Below are 14,812 nucleotides of genomic sequence, written 5' to 3'. Positions count from 1 at the left end.
CATTATCTGATAAGGGGTTTTTAAGCAACACATCTATGAATTCCTTCTGCATTCAGTGGACATGTTCAAATTCAGGGTACCAGAACGACTGTGTTGTGAAATAAGATACTGATGTGTTTTTTCTTTTCTTTACTTTTGATTACCTTTTCTTTTTTCTTCTCTTCTCTTCTCTTCTCTTCTCTTCTCTTCTCTTCTCTTCTCTTCTCTTCCCTTCCCTTCCCTTCCCTCCCCTCCCCTCCCCTCCCCTCCCCTCCCCTGCCCTCCCCTGCCCTCCCCTCCCCTCCCCTCCCCTTCCTTTCCCTTCCCTTCCCTTCCCTTCCCTTCTCTTCTTTCTCTCCTCTCCTCTCCTCTCCTCGCCTCGCCTCTCTTCTCTTCTCTTCTCTTCTCTTCTCTTCTCTTCTCTTCTCTTCTCTTCTCTTCTCTTTTCTTCTTTATCTTTCTTTTCACCTATTCACTTTACATTCCCCTCACTGGCCCCTTCCCAGTCACCCCCTCCCACAGTCTTTCCCCCATCCTCCTTCCTTTCTCTTCTGAGCAGATGAGACCCCCTTGGTACCCCCCCCCCCCCCCCCAGCACACACACTGACACATTATGTCTCTACAAGGCTAGTCATGTGTTTTCTTTAATTTATTCCTTACACTTTCCCTTTTTTCAAATATATTTGCTTTTACATTGAATTTTTAATATGACTACACTGGAATCCTTGATTGAAAATATTAAAGATTCACCATTATATCAAGAAAATTAAAAACACAGCTTCTCGTGCCTAACATATTTCAGTCAATTGTAAACTTGGAAACAATTTTAAAAAGGAATGTAAAACAATACATTTGTGTTTCACTATCAACAGGAACTTGGTCTCATCTCAATCTCAGAAACACTCGCATGTATAGTGCAAGTGACATCTTGTTAGAAAAGAAGTTCAACTGACTAAAAAGTGATTATTTTGTGTTTGTTTTCTTGTTTGTTTCCTTCTGTCTTTTGTTTTGTTTTCTTTTGTTTCTAAGTGTGGGATTAGAGAAGCAGGCCTGTAGGTAAAGGTAGAGACCTGAAGGTACAAGTTTGATCCTTGGGTCCTTACTTGGTGGGAGGAAAGAACCTATTTCTTCTGGTTATACAGAGACCCTGCACATACTGTGACAGGCACCTACATGCACTGACCCTGCACATACTAGCACATGTTCCTACATGCACCACATACACACAATGAATATAAAAAGAAACAGGATAAGATGTTTTTAAATCTGTAAAAATAAGTAGAACACTTGAAGGAAAACAGATGCATTCTCAGGTGTGCCTTGTGTATATGAATGCTTAAATACATAAAGTTGCATATTAAAGTAAGGAGATATTACTTAAACCCTCATGTTAAAGTGCTAGACAAAGTGTCCAGAGACATGCTTTATGTGCATTGAGATTTTGCTGTCAATAAAAGTCATTTTTCCTCTAAAAGGCATGAGCAAGACCATGTTTTATTGAACTTAAGCAATGTTTTCATTAAAACTGTCATTTATAGCATGTCAAGTTCTGGATAGAAAAGATAGGAAAAACAGTTTTTTTAAATTTAATAAAACATTTATATATCATTTAAAAAGAAAACACATTATTTAAAATGTATGGCAAAACTACAATGGATCTCGGTTTACATAGATACTTTAAGTTTTTTACTTTTGAGTATTGATGACTATGGCAGTTACATGACAAAACTACTGACTGCAATGGCCTCTGTAAGCACACATAGTCACACACACCACAAATGTAAGGCAAGTCTCTAGCATGAAACATTGTAATTTGATCCCAGAGAACTGAGAATCCCGTAATGGGGTTCTCTCAAAAGATTGAGACTTGGGCTTCATGGCACAAAGACATGCGTGACATGTTTTTAGATGTTTTGGGGATGATTATAAATAATGTCTGGTGACATTCCCTGCAGAAATGTGTTGTATTCTTTAATGTTAGCTGATTTGCAATGTCAATCTAGGGTTACATGCTGACTTTCCTATATAAATTAATTTCACTATTAGAACATTTGATTTTCAATTATAAGAGATTTCTCAGTATGCCTTAATTAAAATGCATCTGTATTCCTAAATTTATTTAAGAGTACCCATTTGTTTTTGGATAAATGGGAATAAGTATGTAGTTGCATATTGGGACCTTGAATATGTCATATTCTTTTGAGGCTATACCCATGTTCATTTCTGATTATTCAGAGTTTAGCCTTACTATATATGGCAGTCAGAGAAGAAGAAATCTTCTTTTGAAACATTACACTTATTCTGTGTATAAAACACTTTGCAACACAGTCAAATCTGTAAAAGGTTGATCTCTTCATTTGTTAGAAACAAAATTTTGCATTTTACAGTTTGAGGGTAAAGACTTGAGTCAATGTCATATAGCTGTGCTAAGTTTTAGTGACCTGGCCCCTAGGCTAATGACCTCCAACAGAAAAACACTCTGCACACAAAACACTACTGCCCTAACCACCAGCCCCCACCTTATTGGTAAAAAGCCCAAGCCCAGGACTTGAAATCCCACCAATCACTAACCTGGAAAGCTCTGCCCACCCAGGAACCCTATAAAAACCCTGTCTTCTGCTCAGTTTTCTGTGGCTTCTCTTCCAAGCAGAGACTTCCACCCTCCTTGGTTCTTTCCAACTAATAAATCTCGTGAGGTTTGTTGTGCAGTGAGACTTTTTTGCTATTCCTTGGCCCCGAACTGCCATTCCATCTGAGATGTAATAAGTACATTGGTGCTGTAACCTGGAAAGACTCTCTGGTGTCTGTGTTCCCCCTTGGGGTCTAAGCTGCATTAGGACACTATCCCTCATCTCCAGTCCACCCACAACAGACTCACCTGAGTCTGAGAAGTGACTATTGAGTGTCCAGCACTGCTCTGGTATTCTTAGAGGTGAGATAACCCCAGCCACATGCCATGTAATGATAATCATCTTTACCTGACCCCATGCCCTCATCCTTGGAGTTGCAATCATTCAGTTTCTTCAGGCTGAAGGGGTTTCTACACCCTCTTACTGCCTTCACTTCAGAGCTACCTGTAACCCCACAGCTCCTCAAGGCCTTAGTGCCTTTTGGAGCTCTGTTCCCTGACCCTTTCATATAGATAAGATTCCTATGTCAACTCATGAACTTTTTCTTTTGTCTTTGCTTTCCGATCTTCACAAAAGCCCTGGTACTACATGCCAAGTCTCTCCTCAGGTTTATCCAGACGATGCCCTGACCCTTACTGAGTGTGGTAACAGCTCACTGAATGGTTTGGTTCTCAATCTGTCCTCTCTTGAGTTTTGGGGACACCTGCAGCTACAAGCTGCAGTGACATTTTCCCTCCCTCCTCTCATCCATGGGAATGGTATCTTTCGTACCTTCTCATTCCCCCTTGGCATGCCTTTTGGAAAAACCTCTTCACCTGTCATTCAACCTTAAAAAGCTTTAAATTTATCATTTAACTGAATTTCACCCCAATACCCATCAGAAAATCAATTTAAAGAGCCAGTTAACTGCACCATAGATTCTAATATTATTTAGGACCTTTACAAATACTTCAGAGAAATGGAAAGATTTTTTTTTCTATTCACTTTTCTCTACTCCAATTTCTGTTTGATTTTGTCTGGTCTCCTCCCCCTCCCACCAAAGATGTAAATGTCCTATCTTTTAACTTATCCTTAATGTACCTATAAATGTGTTACAAAGTATAACCCAGGAGCCTAATCAAGCAGGAGAGGGGGAAAGCAAAGGAGTAGGCCAGCTGGCATGTACACACACTCTGCTGGCTGGCAAGTCTCTCAGCTCCTTCTTGCAGAATCCTATGTCTATATCCAGAGCTCAAAACTTACCTATCTCTAACCCTTCTTTATTCTCAGCTTACTAGACTCAGTTTTATGAGGATTCCTATGTCTTTTAGGTATGTGTGATATTACACTCTTGTTTTATGTTGTCCCACTTTAATTAAAAGTGGGGTCTGGAGTCAGGGTATGGCTCCACTCCTGTAGACCCAAACCACTTGTTTAAAGGTTTCTTCCTAAATCTCTGTCCCATATCAGGCAAGACACTTGACTTTATGACAGAGAAAGGAGAGCAAAACAATATAAAGGGGCAGATTGTTCCCAATGTGGACTATTGCTACTCTTACATTTTTGGTTTTGTTATTACCTCAGGATTTGTAAACATATTGGGTATGGTTATAAACCTGTAAAATCTTTACAAAAGGGTTAACTTAAAATCATAACCCTGGGTTAATAGTTAAACATCTATGCACATTTAAAGGAAACAGATGGCTGGGTGCCATCTTAGCTGCTATCCTCCCATTGGAATGAAGGCAGTCGTGTGGCTGCGAGTCATTTGTTGGGTTGGGATGAATTTGTCATGTGACTTCACTCCCACATGGCATAAACCAATGAAGGAAAAACAACTGGGTATGAAGCCAAACCAGAAGACTCCTCCACTGTTTTCAATAATACTACAAAACTTCCTCTTATAGGTCTCAGTCTATAGTCCCCTCTTTCTGTCTCCAGTCTTTCCCCTCCTCAGTGATTGGCTGTCCAAATCAAGCCCCTTAGATGCCCAGCGTTAGATCATGGCAGTCTTTAGTCCTCCTACTCTGCTATGGGATCCCCTTTACCTCTTCCTCCCTGGCTAAAACTAGCCACAGTTCTCCTTTTGCATGAGATTGCCAGCTAAAAAAGGCTTGGTCAGTGTACATGTCCCCTTTCTCAGTAAGCAAACTCTATCAAACAGAATACTGTTAATGTTTCCAACTTTATTAAAGAATTCAAGATTACTTAATTTTGCAGCTTTACCTTTAATGCTGTTTATATGATTCTCACCAACATTTTATTTCTGGAGGAGCATAGGCAAGTTCGGGACCAGGCCAGGGCACATGCAGAAGAAATCCACCATACTAATGCCATCCACCCAGTCTGTGCTGAGGCAGTCTGGACTGAGACCCTGAATGGAGTTACAATACCCTAGAGGGTGTCCTACCTAGCAATCAGTTTATAACTTGTCTTCTGACTAGTCTCTGCAAGTCCATCCTTAAAGTGGTAAATTATGAAAAAAATCCAAGAGGTCATCAAGGAAAAACATGAAAACTCATCTGAGTTCCTAGACTTCCTTACAAAGGCCCGCCTATAATATACAATTTGGATCCTGAGTCTCCATATGGAAAATAACTCCTTATGATCCAATTCTTCCAGAATTTCTCTGATATTAGGGCCAAGCATAACATCTAGAGAAAGGACCTGCCCTTCCCTTGACTCCACAGGCAGAAGTCTTTTTTTTCCTTTTTTTTATTATAGTCTTTATTTACATTTCTAATGTTGTCCCCTTTCCTCATTCCCACAACCCCAAAATCCCCTAACCCATCCTCCTCCCTCTGCTTACCAATCCACCCCCTCCTGATTCCTTGTCCTGGCATTCCTCTATACTGGGGCATCTAGCCTTCTCAGGACTAAGGACCTCTTCTCCTTTTGATGTGCAACAAGGCCACCCTCTGCTGCTTATGCATCTGGAGCCATGGGTCCCTCCATGTGTACTCTTTGGTTGGTGGTTTAGTCCCTGGAAGCTCTGGGGAGAATTGGGTGGTTCAAATTTTTGTACCTCTATGGCGCCAGGCAGAAATCTTAATGGTGGCCTTTAAGGTTTACCCTGGAAGAGATGAAAAAGCCGGAAAATAAAAACACTGGATGCCAGCAAAGGCCTTCCAACAAGACACAGCAGCTTCTCAGGCTTCCAAAGCCTGAGAACCCCTGGAACTTTGTTTCAAATGTAGTCAGGAGAGTTACTGAGTCATGTCCAGTCTTAACCCTTGTAAACTACCAAGACCATGTCTAAGGTGACATTAAGAAAGACACTGGGGTATTGACTACCTCTTTGTACCTTGTAGTATGAGGAAATCAAGTCAAGATTGTCCTCCAGTTATCCTTCTAGAACTGGGTATGCAGAACAGAGATGCCTGGGCTTTCTTAGCCAGACCATTGCCATCTCTAATAAGAAGCCCCAAGTAGACATAAAATATCAGGGCAGTCTCTTTTTTCTTCTGGTCAGTGAAGCTATCTACTCAATCGTGACAGAGTTTTTGGGATCCATCTCTCCTTCCTCTTCCACTATTGTCAGTCTATAGGGACAGCTTTACTAGCATCACGGAACTCCAACACTTAGCTGTATCTTTAGGAATATCTCCCTTACTCATTTCTTCCTTGTGGTTCCAGCCTCTCCAATCTCTTTTCTGGGAAAGGACCTCCTAGTCAAAATGAGAACCTCTATTTATTTGCTCCCCTCATCTGCTTGACCACTACCCTCTTCCTCCTTTTCCTCCTCTTCCTCCTCATTTTCTTTCTCCTCCAAATCATATGATCTGACATACATTTTCCCTTTCCAGCAATCCATGTACATCTCTGAGTATAGGATAACCAAAAGCACTTCTGTAGCCAAACATAACCCTCCTCTCATTTTCCAGCTATAAAATCTTTCAATTGCATCCATGGAAAAAGCAAGACATTGTTCACCTACCTGATCCTGGCTGTTTGGAGAGCTGTCTGTCTGTATGTATGTACAGATGGGTTTATGTTTTCTGGTGTGTCCATAAGTCTTATGGTAAACTTGGGAGCTGTAAGAATGATGTTGACCACCATATGTTTTGTTTCTGATTGGCTTCCTTTATTGTGTGACCTTTGTATGTTCTGTGCTTACTGGTTTTGTTTTTGTGTCTCTGCCACTGCTTTGATGATCAGAGATCAGAATTTAATAAGGACATTTTAGTCACTAGATTCAACTTATGAATTTTAAAACAATGCTGACTCAATAGAATATTAAAGCAATGCCTGCATGCAGAATGTATCTCTGGCCACAGCTGAACTTTTTACAAAAGAATAAAAAACGTTAACCCATTATTGTCTTCTCTCCTTGTCACCTGTCCCAACTTCTAACCTACAAGGGTCTCTAAATACCACTTTTGTTCCAGAGTTCAAACATTACTCCTTTCCATAATTCTACCTTCATAGCATTAGCAGAGGATGCCATACTTTCTCAACAGCAGATCCAGACAATTTCTAACTAGATATTCAGTCACTTACTATTACGGGATTACTGGTTCCTTGCTATAGAGTCAGAGGCTAGCAATTTCCAGTTATAGTTTGCACAAAAGATTTTGATGGCCTCCATTCAACAGCAAGTATTCTAATGGTAATGTCACCTTCCATTCCCAAACCTTGATTGGTTAACAAAAAAATAAAACATGAAATGTGCCCCCATGGGGCACATAAGTGGTCAACCCCCTCCTCTGATGACCTCCAGCCACCAGGTTCTGTCCACAGAATACTCTTACTGCTCTAATAGCTAGCCCCCACCCTACAGAGTAAAAGCCCAAGCTCCAGACTTGAAATCTCACTAATTCCCACCCTGGTAATCTGCTCCTCCCACCTCAAGAAATCCTGTATAAACTGTTTTCTGATCAGTTCTCTGCTGCTTCTTACCCAAGCAGTGGCAGCCATTATCCTGGGTTCTTCCCTCCAGGTAAATGTCTTCTGTGAGGTTTGTGTGAGGTGTGATTTTGTGGTATTCCTTGACTCCCAACTGACAGGATAGTTTTCCATTTGAGCTGTAACACAAATGAAGAGTTGATGGTATAGAACAGTTGCAAGAAGATAAGTATAATGGATTTAGTTCCAACTTGTGACAGAGTTTCCAATAGGACGTGGGTATGGAAACCCAAACTCTGCTGTGCAGCAGTGTATGTCCAGAGAAGGTAGAGTTTTTTGAATTACAAGGGTCACAAGAGTGACCTGCCAGGTTTTTCGAGCAGCACATTAAATCATGTTTATGTACACTGTTCAACCAAAGTGTATATCTGTATCAAAAGGATAATGTTTTTTCCATGTTTAGAAAATGGAATATTTGGTATGAACTTCTTGTAGACCATAATAGTGTCTGGGTTTGGTGACTGTTTATTGGATTGATCCTCACATAGGGCAGTCTCCGGGTGGCCTTTCCTTCAGTCTCTGCTCCATATTTTGTCTCCTTTATTGCTCCTGTGAGTATTTTGTTCCCTTTCTCAGAGGAACCAAAGCACCCCCACACCAGTCCTTCTAGTTGAGCTTCCTGTGGCCTATGAATTGTAACGTGTTTATTTTGAGCTTTTGGGCTAACATCTACTTTTCAGTGAGTGCATACCATGTGTGTTCTTTTGTGATTGGGTTACCTAGCTCATGATGACACTTTCTTGTTCCAGTCATTTGCCTAAGAATTTCATGGATTGTTTTTAATAGATGAATAGTACTCCATTGCATATTTATACCACAATTTCTGTATCCATTCCTCTATTGAAGGACATCTGGGTACTTTCCAGCTTCTGGCTATTATAAATAAGGCTGCTATGAACATAGACGAGCATGTGTCCTTATTGCATGTTGGAACATCTTCTAAGTATATGCCCAGAAGTGGTATAGCTGGGTCCTTAGGTTGTACTATGTCTAATTTTCTGAGAAAACACCAAACTGATTTCCAGAGTAGTTTTACCTCCTTGCAAAATCCACTAATGATGGAGGAATGGTCCTCTTTCCCCACATCCTTTCCAGCATCTGCTGTCCCCTGGGTTTTTCATCTTAGCCATTCTGACTGATGAGGTGGAATCTCAGTGTTGTTTTGATTTGCATTTCCCTGATAACTAAGGATGCTGAACATTTCTTTAGGTGCTTCAGAGCCATTAGAGTTTCCTCATTTGAGAATTCCCTGTTTAGCTCTGTACCCCATTTTTAAAGGGTTATTAATTTATTGTATGCAAGTACACTGTAACTGTCTTCAGACACTCCAGAAGAGGGAGTCATATCTAATTAAGGATGGTTGTGAGACACCATGTAGTTGCTGGGATTTGAACTCAGGACCTTCGGAGAGCAGTCAGTGCTCTGGACCTCTGAGCCATTTCTCCAGCCCTGTACCCCATTTATTAATAGGGTTCTTTGACTCTCTGGAGTCTAATTTCTTGAGTTCTTTGTATACATTTGATATTAGCTCTCTATCAGATGTAGGATTGATAAAGATCTTTTCCCAATTTGTTGGATGCCATTTTGTCCTATTGACAGTGTCCTTTGCCTTACAAAAGGTAAGCTTCGTAGTTTTATGAGGTCCCATTTGTCAATTCTTGTTCTTAGAGTGTAAGCCATTGGTGTTCTATTCAGGAAATTTTCCCCTGTGCCCATGTGTTCAAGATTCTTCCCCACTTTCTCTTCCATAGGATTCAGTGTGTCTGGTTTTATGTGTGGGTCCATGATCCACTTGGACTTGAGCTTTGTACAAAGCCAGACACTATTATGGTCAACAAGAACTGCATGCCAAAAGAGCATGTCAGCATGTCATTGTTGGAGGAGTCCTGTCAGAGCCTTACACATACAGAGGCAGATGCTAGCAGCTAACCATTGGTCTGGGCGTGGGGTCCCCAATGGAGGAGTTGGAGGGTGGTCTAGAGGAGCTGAAGGTGTTTATAGCCCAATGGGAAGAACAATGGATGTTGGCTACCTAGTACTCCCAGGGAGTAAACCATCAACCAAGGGGTACACAAGGTTTGAGCCAAAAATGTGGCAGTAGAATGCCTTGTCAGGCATCAGAGGGAGGAGTGGTCGTTGGTCCTGTGAACATTCAATAGATGCCCCAACAAAGGGAAAAATGAGAGGGGAGGCAGGGGGTAGGTGGGAGTGGGTCTGGTAGAGGGGCATATACTTGGAGGCAAGAGGTGGGAGGAGAGGTTGGAGATTTTTGGGAAAGGGGAAACAGGGAAAGGTTTTAGCATTTGAAATGTTAATGAAGATTATATTCAATTAAAAATAAATATAAGAAAAGAAAGTGGAATATTATTGCCAGGTATTTTATTTCAAAAGAAGTTGCCTTTTTAAAAGGCTGGTACTCTATCAGCAAAAACTACTAGAACTTAAGAAATGTATCCTTGAATAGTTTGTGAACAGTTTTTAATAAGACAACTTTTAAAAAATATCCCCCCCCCCAAATTATATATCATTTATAGGAAGGCATTTAATGCCAAAACCATTCAGACTCATCTCCGAGTTCCCTACATGCATGTTGGAGGTAATATGAACGAGAAAAAATTGCATAGTGTGTAAGTAAATGTAGCTGGTATTTATACAATTTATTAGCTAACCAATAAAGTAGGATCACCCACAACATCATTAAAGACATGAATAATAAACTCCATGTGGTATCATGTTATAGTTGTTTAAAGAATTTTATATTGAAATAAAAAGTGTTACATCTGTATTGATATAAACTCACATAGAAATACAAGTTTTTTTTTTCTGGATATAGATCCATAGATTTTCAGAACTGACTAGAAACTTATATATCCTTTAGGATGACTCACATTCTAAGTGAAAGAATATCAGGTTCACAGAGATTAGGAGTCTGTCCTAGACAGACAGCTAGTTTAAAAGGGACTCAGGCCAAGAAAGGGGTAGGATGACCTGATAATCAGCTCATACCTTTGCTATAATTCAGTGTAATGATGTTCCTAAATCTGTTATTTTTTCCTGCAGCTGTTACTATTGTTTTGTCACTTCTTCTAAGAAAACATTTATTTTTTTATTGAATGCAACATTTCCCATCACAAGTAAGAGAAACCCTGCATTTTTATAGGACTTTTCTCCCTGAAATATTTCCAAAATACTTTAAAAATCATAAAGGTGTAATATTCAATCAGAAGTCTGCATAGAAAATTGACTTCTAACACTCAGAGAAGCTTTTGCTCTTGGGGATGAAGTGGATGGTGGAAAAAAAGGGTCACAGTGACACTCCTCACATTGAAATTTGAGATATAATTGTTTCTCCCAAAATCCAAGCCTCGTTTCAGTCACTGTGCTCATGACATCAAATTGTTTGCTTGATGCCCATGGGGCTGTATTAATGCCACCCTGCCTGTGTGTGTTGGTCTGCAGTGGGGAATTCTATTCAATCATGTCTTTAAATGGCTGATGGACTTAGCTGATGACCTTATTGTTAATCATGGTGCTTCCCTTTTACGATTTCAGTTGCTTTTCCTATATAACTTTGATGTAAAGTATCATTTTTGAGTAATTATCATTACACAGTTTGTATGACTAAATTGTGCATCACAATGAGCATTAAAAATGATGCAGTTTGCTGTAGGTTCAAAGCAAGTAAAGCGATATTTGTTACAAGTCCCACTGGGAAATCCATTCCCTTTGATCAAATGGTCTGACACCAGCATCTGCTTGGCAAGAACTCTGTGTACTTTGTGCCTCAAAGGGTACCTGCCTACCTCTTGAGAGAGTCCAGGACCAATATGAGTGCCCCAAACTGCCTGATATCCTCACCCACCTCTATGCTGGGCTTCAGCAGACCTTCCTGGTACACTTGGTGCTGGGATTTCCACCAACTGGGCCCCTTTCAGTGAGCATGGCTATTTTTATTGTGCTAGTGCCACAGAAGTATCTATTTTTAGGGCTGGAAATGAAAACTTACCCTTTCATGCAATTTGGTCACAATGAGACCTCACAATGCTGTCTTTCAGAGCTTTGAGAAGGGATAAGAGCTGTTTCCAAATCAGTTTCTGAACAACAAAAAAAATAACCTGTCACTATTGCCAGAAGTGCTGAGAAGGGTACACGGGAGCTAAGGAAATTGTGCCTCTCACTTCCATGGCAACACAGTATTGGTCTGGCTTCACATTTCAGAACAGCTTCTTCATTTCTGGTTATGTGCAAACCTCAGCAGTCCAGCACACAGGCAGAGAGGGCAGGACTCTCTATGCCCTTTCCCTTTTCCGTAGTAGAAATTATTATATGTTGTTTTTTTCTTTTTCCTTGCCACATTTTCTGCAAATATGATTTGCTTATATTTTTGCATCTTGTCGGGCTATAAGTACATATTTCTTTATGGGTAGAAATTACTCTGGAGGGTCAGTATCTGTTTTTCACATACACACAGGCACACATATGCACACAAACATAGACAAACACAAACACACATACACACAGTCACAGTGTGAGGCTTTCTGGGATACTTACAGCAAAGTGAAGTGATAATGTATTTCAGCTGCTATGTGGAAGTTTCTACTCTTTTGTCCTTCAGAGTAATTAGTAGAGAATTCTTTCATTTTTTAATTTTTAAATGTTTTTATTTTTTATTCGATATATTTTTTATTTACATTTCAAATGATTTCCCCTTTTCTAGACCCCCAATCCCCAAAAGTCCCATCAGCGCTCTTCCTTCCCCCTGTTTTCCCACCCAACCCTTCGCACTTCCGTGTTCTGGTTTTGCCCTATACTGCTTCACTGAGTCTTTCCAGAACAAGGGGCCACTCCTCCTTTCTTCTTGTACCTCAATTGATGTGTGGATTATGTTTTGGGTATTTCAGTTTTCTAGGTTAATATCCACTTATTAGTGAGTGCATACCATGATTCATCTTTTGAATCTGGGTTACCTCACTTAGTATGATGTTCTCCAGCTCCATCCATTTGCCTAAGAATTTCATGAACTCATTGTTTCTAATGGCTGAATAGTACTCCATTGTGTATATATACCACATTTTTTTTACATCCACTCTTCTGTTGAGGGATACCTGGGTTCTTTCCAGCTTCTGGCAATTATAAATAGGGCTGCTATGAACATAGTGGATCCTCTGGGTATATTCCCAGGAGTAGTAGAGCAGGATCTTCTGGAAGTGAGGTACCCAGTTTTTGGAGGAACCACCAGACTGATTTCCAGAGTGGTTGTACCAATTTGCAACCCCACCAGCAGTGGAGGAGTGTTCCTCTTTCTCCTCATCATCGCCAACATCTGCTGTCTCCTGAATTTTTAATCTTAGCCATTGTGACTGGTGTAAGGTGAAATCGCAAGGTTGTTTTGATTTGCATTTCCCTAATGACTAATAAAGTTGAGCATTTTTTAAGATGCTTCTCCACCATCTTCAGGTTCTACAGGCAAAAATTCTTTGTTTAACTCTGTACTCCATTTTTTAATAGGGTTATTTGGTTTTCTGGAGTCTAACTTCTTGAGTTCTTTATATATATTGGATATTAGCCCTCTATCTGATGTCGGGTTGGTAAAGATCTTTTCCCAATTTGTTGGTTGACGATTTGCCCTTTTGATGGTGTCCTTTGCCTTACAGAAACCTTGTAATTTTATGAGGTCCCATTTGTCAATTCTTGATCTTAGAGCATAAGCTATTGGTGTTCTGTTCAGGAACTTTCCCCCGTACCGATGTCCTCAAGGGTCTTCCCCAGTTTCTTTTCTATTAGCTTCAGAATGTCTGGCTTTATGTGGAGGTCCTTGATCCATTTGGAGTTGCGCTTAGTACAAGGAGACAAGGATGGATCAATTCCCATTCTTCTGCATGCTGACCTGCAGTTGAACCAGCACCATTTGTTGAAAAGGGTATCTTTTTTCCATTGGATGTTTTCTGCCCCTTTGTTGAGGATCAAGTGGCCATAAGTGTGTGGGTTCATTTCTGGATCTTCAATCCTGTTCCATTGATCCGCCTGCCCGTCACTGTACCAATGCCATGCAGTTTTTAACACTATTGTGTGTAGTATTGCTTGAGGTCAGGGATACTGATACTCCCAGAATTTCTTTTATTGTTGAGAATAGTTTTAGCTATCCTGGATTTTTTGTTATTCCAGATGAATTTAATAATTGCTCTTTCTAATTCTGTGAAGAATTGTGTTGGGATTTTGTTGGGTATTGCGTTGAATCTGTGTATTGCTTTTGTCAAAATGGCCATTTTAACTATATTATTCCTGCTGATCCATGAGCGTGGGAGGTTTTTCCATTTTTTGAGGTCTTCTTCTATTTCCTTCTTCAGAGTCTTGAAGTTCTTTTCATACAGATTTTCAAATGTTTGATAAGAGTCAACCCAAGGTACTTTATACTGTTTGTGGCTATTGTGAAGGGGGTCATTTCCCTAATTTCTTTCTCAGCCTGCTTATCCTTTGAGTATAGGAAGGCTACTGATTTGCTTGAGTTGATTTTATAACCTGCCACTTTGCTGAAGTTGTTTATCAGCTGTAGGAGTTCCCTAGTGGAGTTTTTTGGGTCACTTAGGTAGACTATCATATCATCTGCAAATAATGATAGTTTGACTTCTTCCTTTCCAATTTGTATCATTTTGACCTCTTTATGTTGTCTAATTTCCCGAGTTAGTACCTCAAGTACAATATTGAAAAGATAAGGAGAAAGGGGGCAGCCCTGTCTAGTCCCTGATTTTAGTGGGACTGATTCAAGTTTCTCTCCATTTAGTTTGATGTTGGCTACTGGTGTGCTGTATATTGCTTTTACTATGTTTAGGTATGGGCCTTGAATTCCTGTTCTTTCCAAGACTTTAAGCATGAAAGGATGCTGAATTTTGTCAAATGCCTTTTCAGCATCCAATAAAATGACCATGTGGTTTTTTTCTTTGAGTTTGTTTATATAGTGGATTGCATTGATGGATTTCCGTATATTGAACCAACCCTGCATTCCTGGGAAAATGCCTACTTGATCATGGTGGATGATCATTTTGATGTGTTCGTGGATTCCGTTGGGTAGTATTTTATTGAGTATTTTTGCATCGATGTTCATAAGGGAAATTTGTCTGAAGTTCTCTTTCTTTGTTGGATCTTTGTGTGGTTTTGGTATCAGCGTAATTGTTGCTTCGTAGAAGGAATTGGGTAGTGTTCCTTCTGTTTTCTTATGAACATCAATCTCAATATTGGGTCACCCATGAGTTTCATGTCATATTAAATACCTATCATAGTTCATTCATATACTGACCTGTGTTGATTTACCTGTATTTTCA

The 14,812-nt window shown here is 40.1% G+C and overlaps 1 protein-coding gene across 2 annotated transcripts in view; it reads left to right on the top strand.

Annotated features, from left to right (window-relative positions):
• Ccdc85a (coiled-coil domain containing 85A) overlaps positions 1–14,812 on the top strand; it is a 267,847-nt gene that overhangs the window by 210,677 nt on the left and 42,358 nt on the right. The gene's annotated exons all lie outside the window — the stretch shown is intronic.

This window comes from Apodemus sylvaticus, chromosome 11 (genome assembly GCF_947179515.1).
Source record: "Apodemus sylvaticus chromosome 11, mApoSyl1.1, whole genome shotgun sequence".
NCBI lineage: Eukaryota > Metazoa > Chordata > Mammalia > Rodentia > Muridae > Apodemus > Apodemus sylvaticus.
The sequence above is the reverse complement of the archived record's forward strand: the minus strand, read 5'-3'. Positions and strand labels throughout refer to the sequence as shown.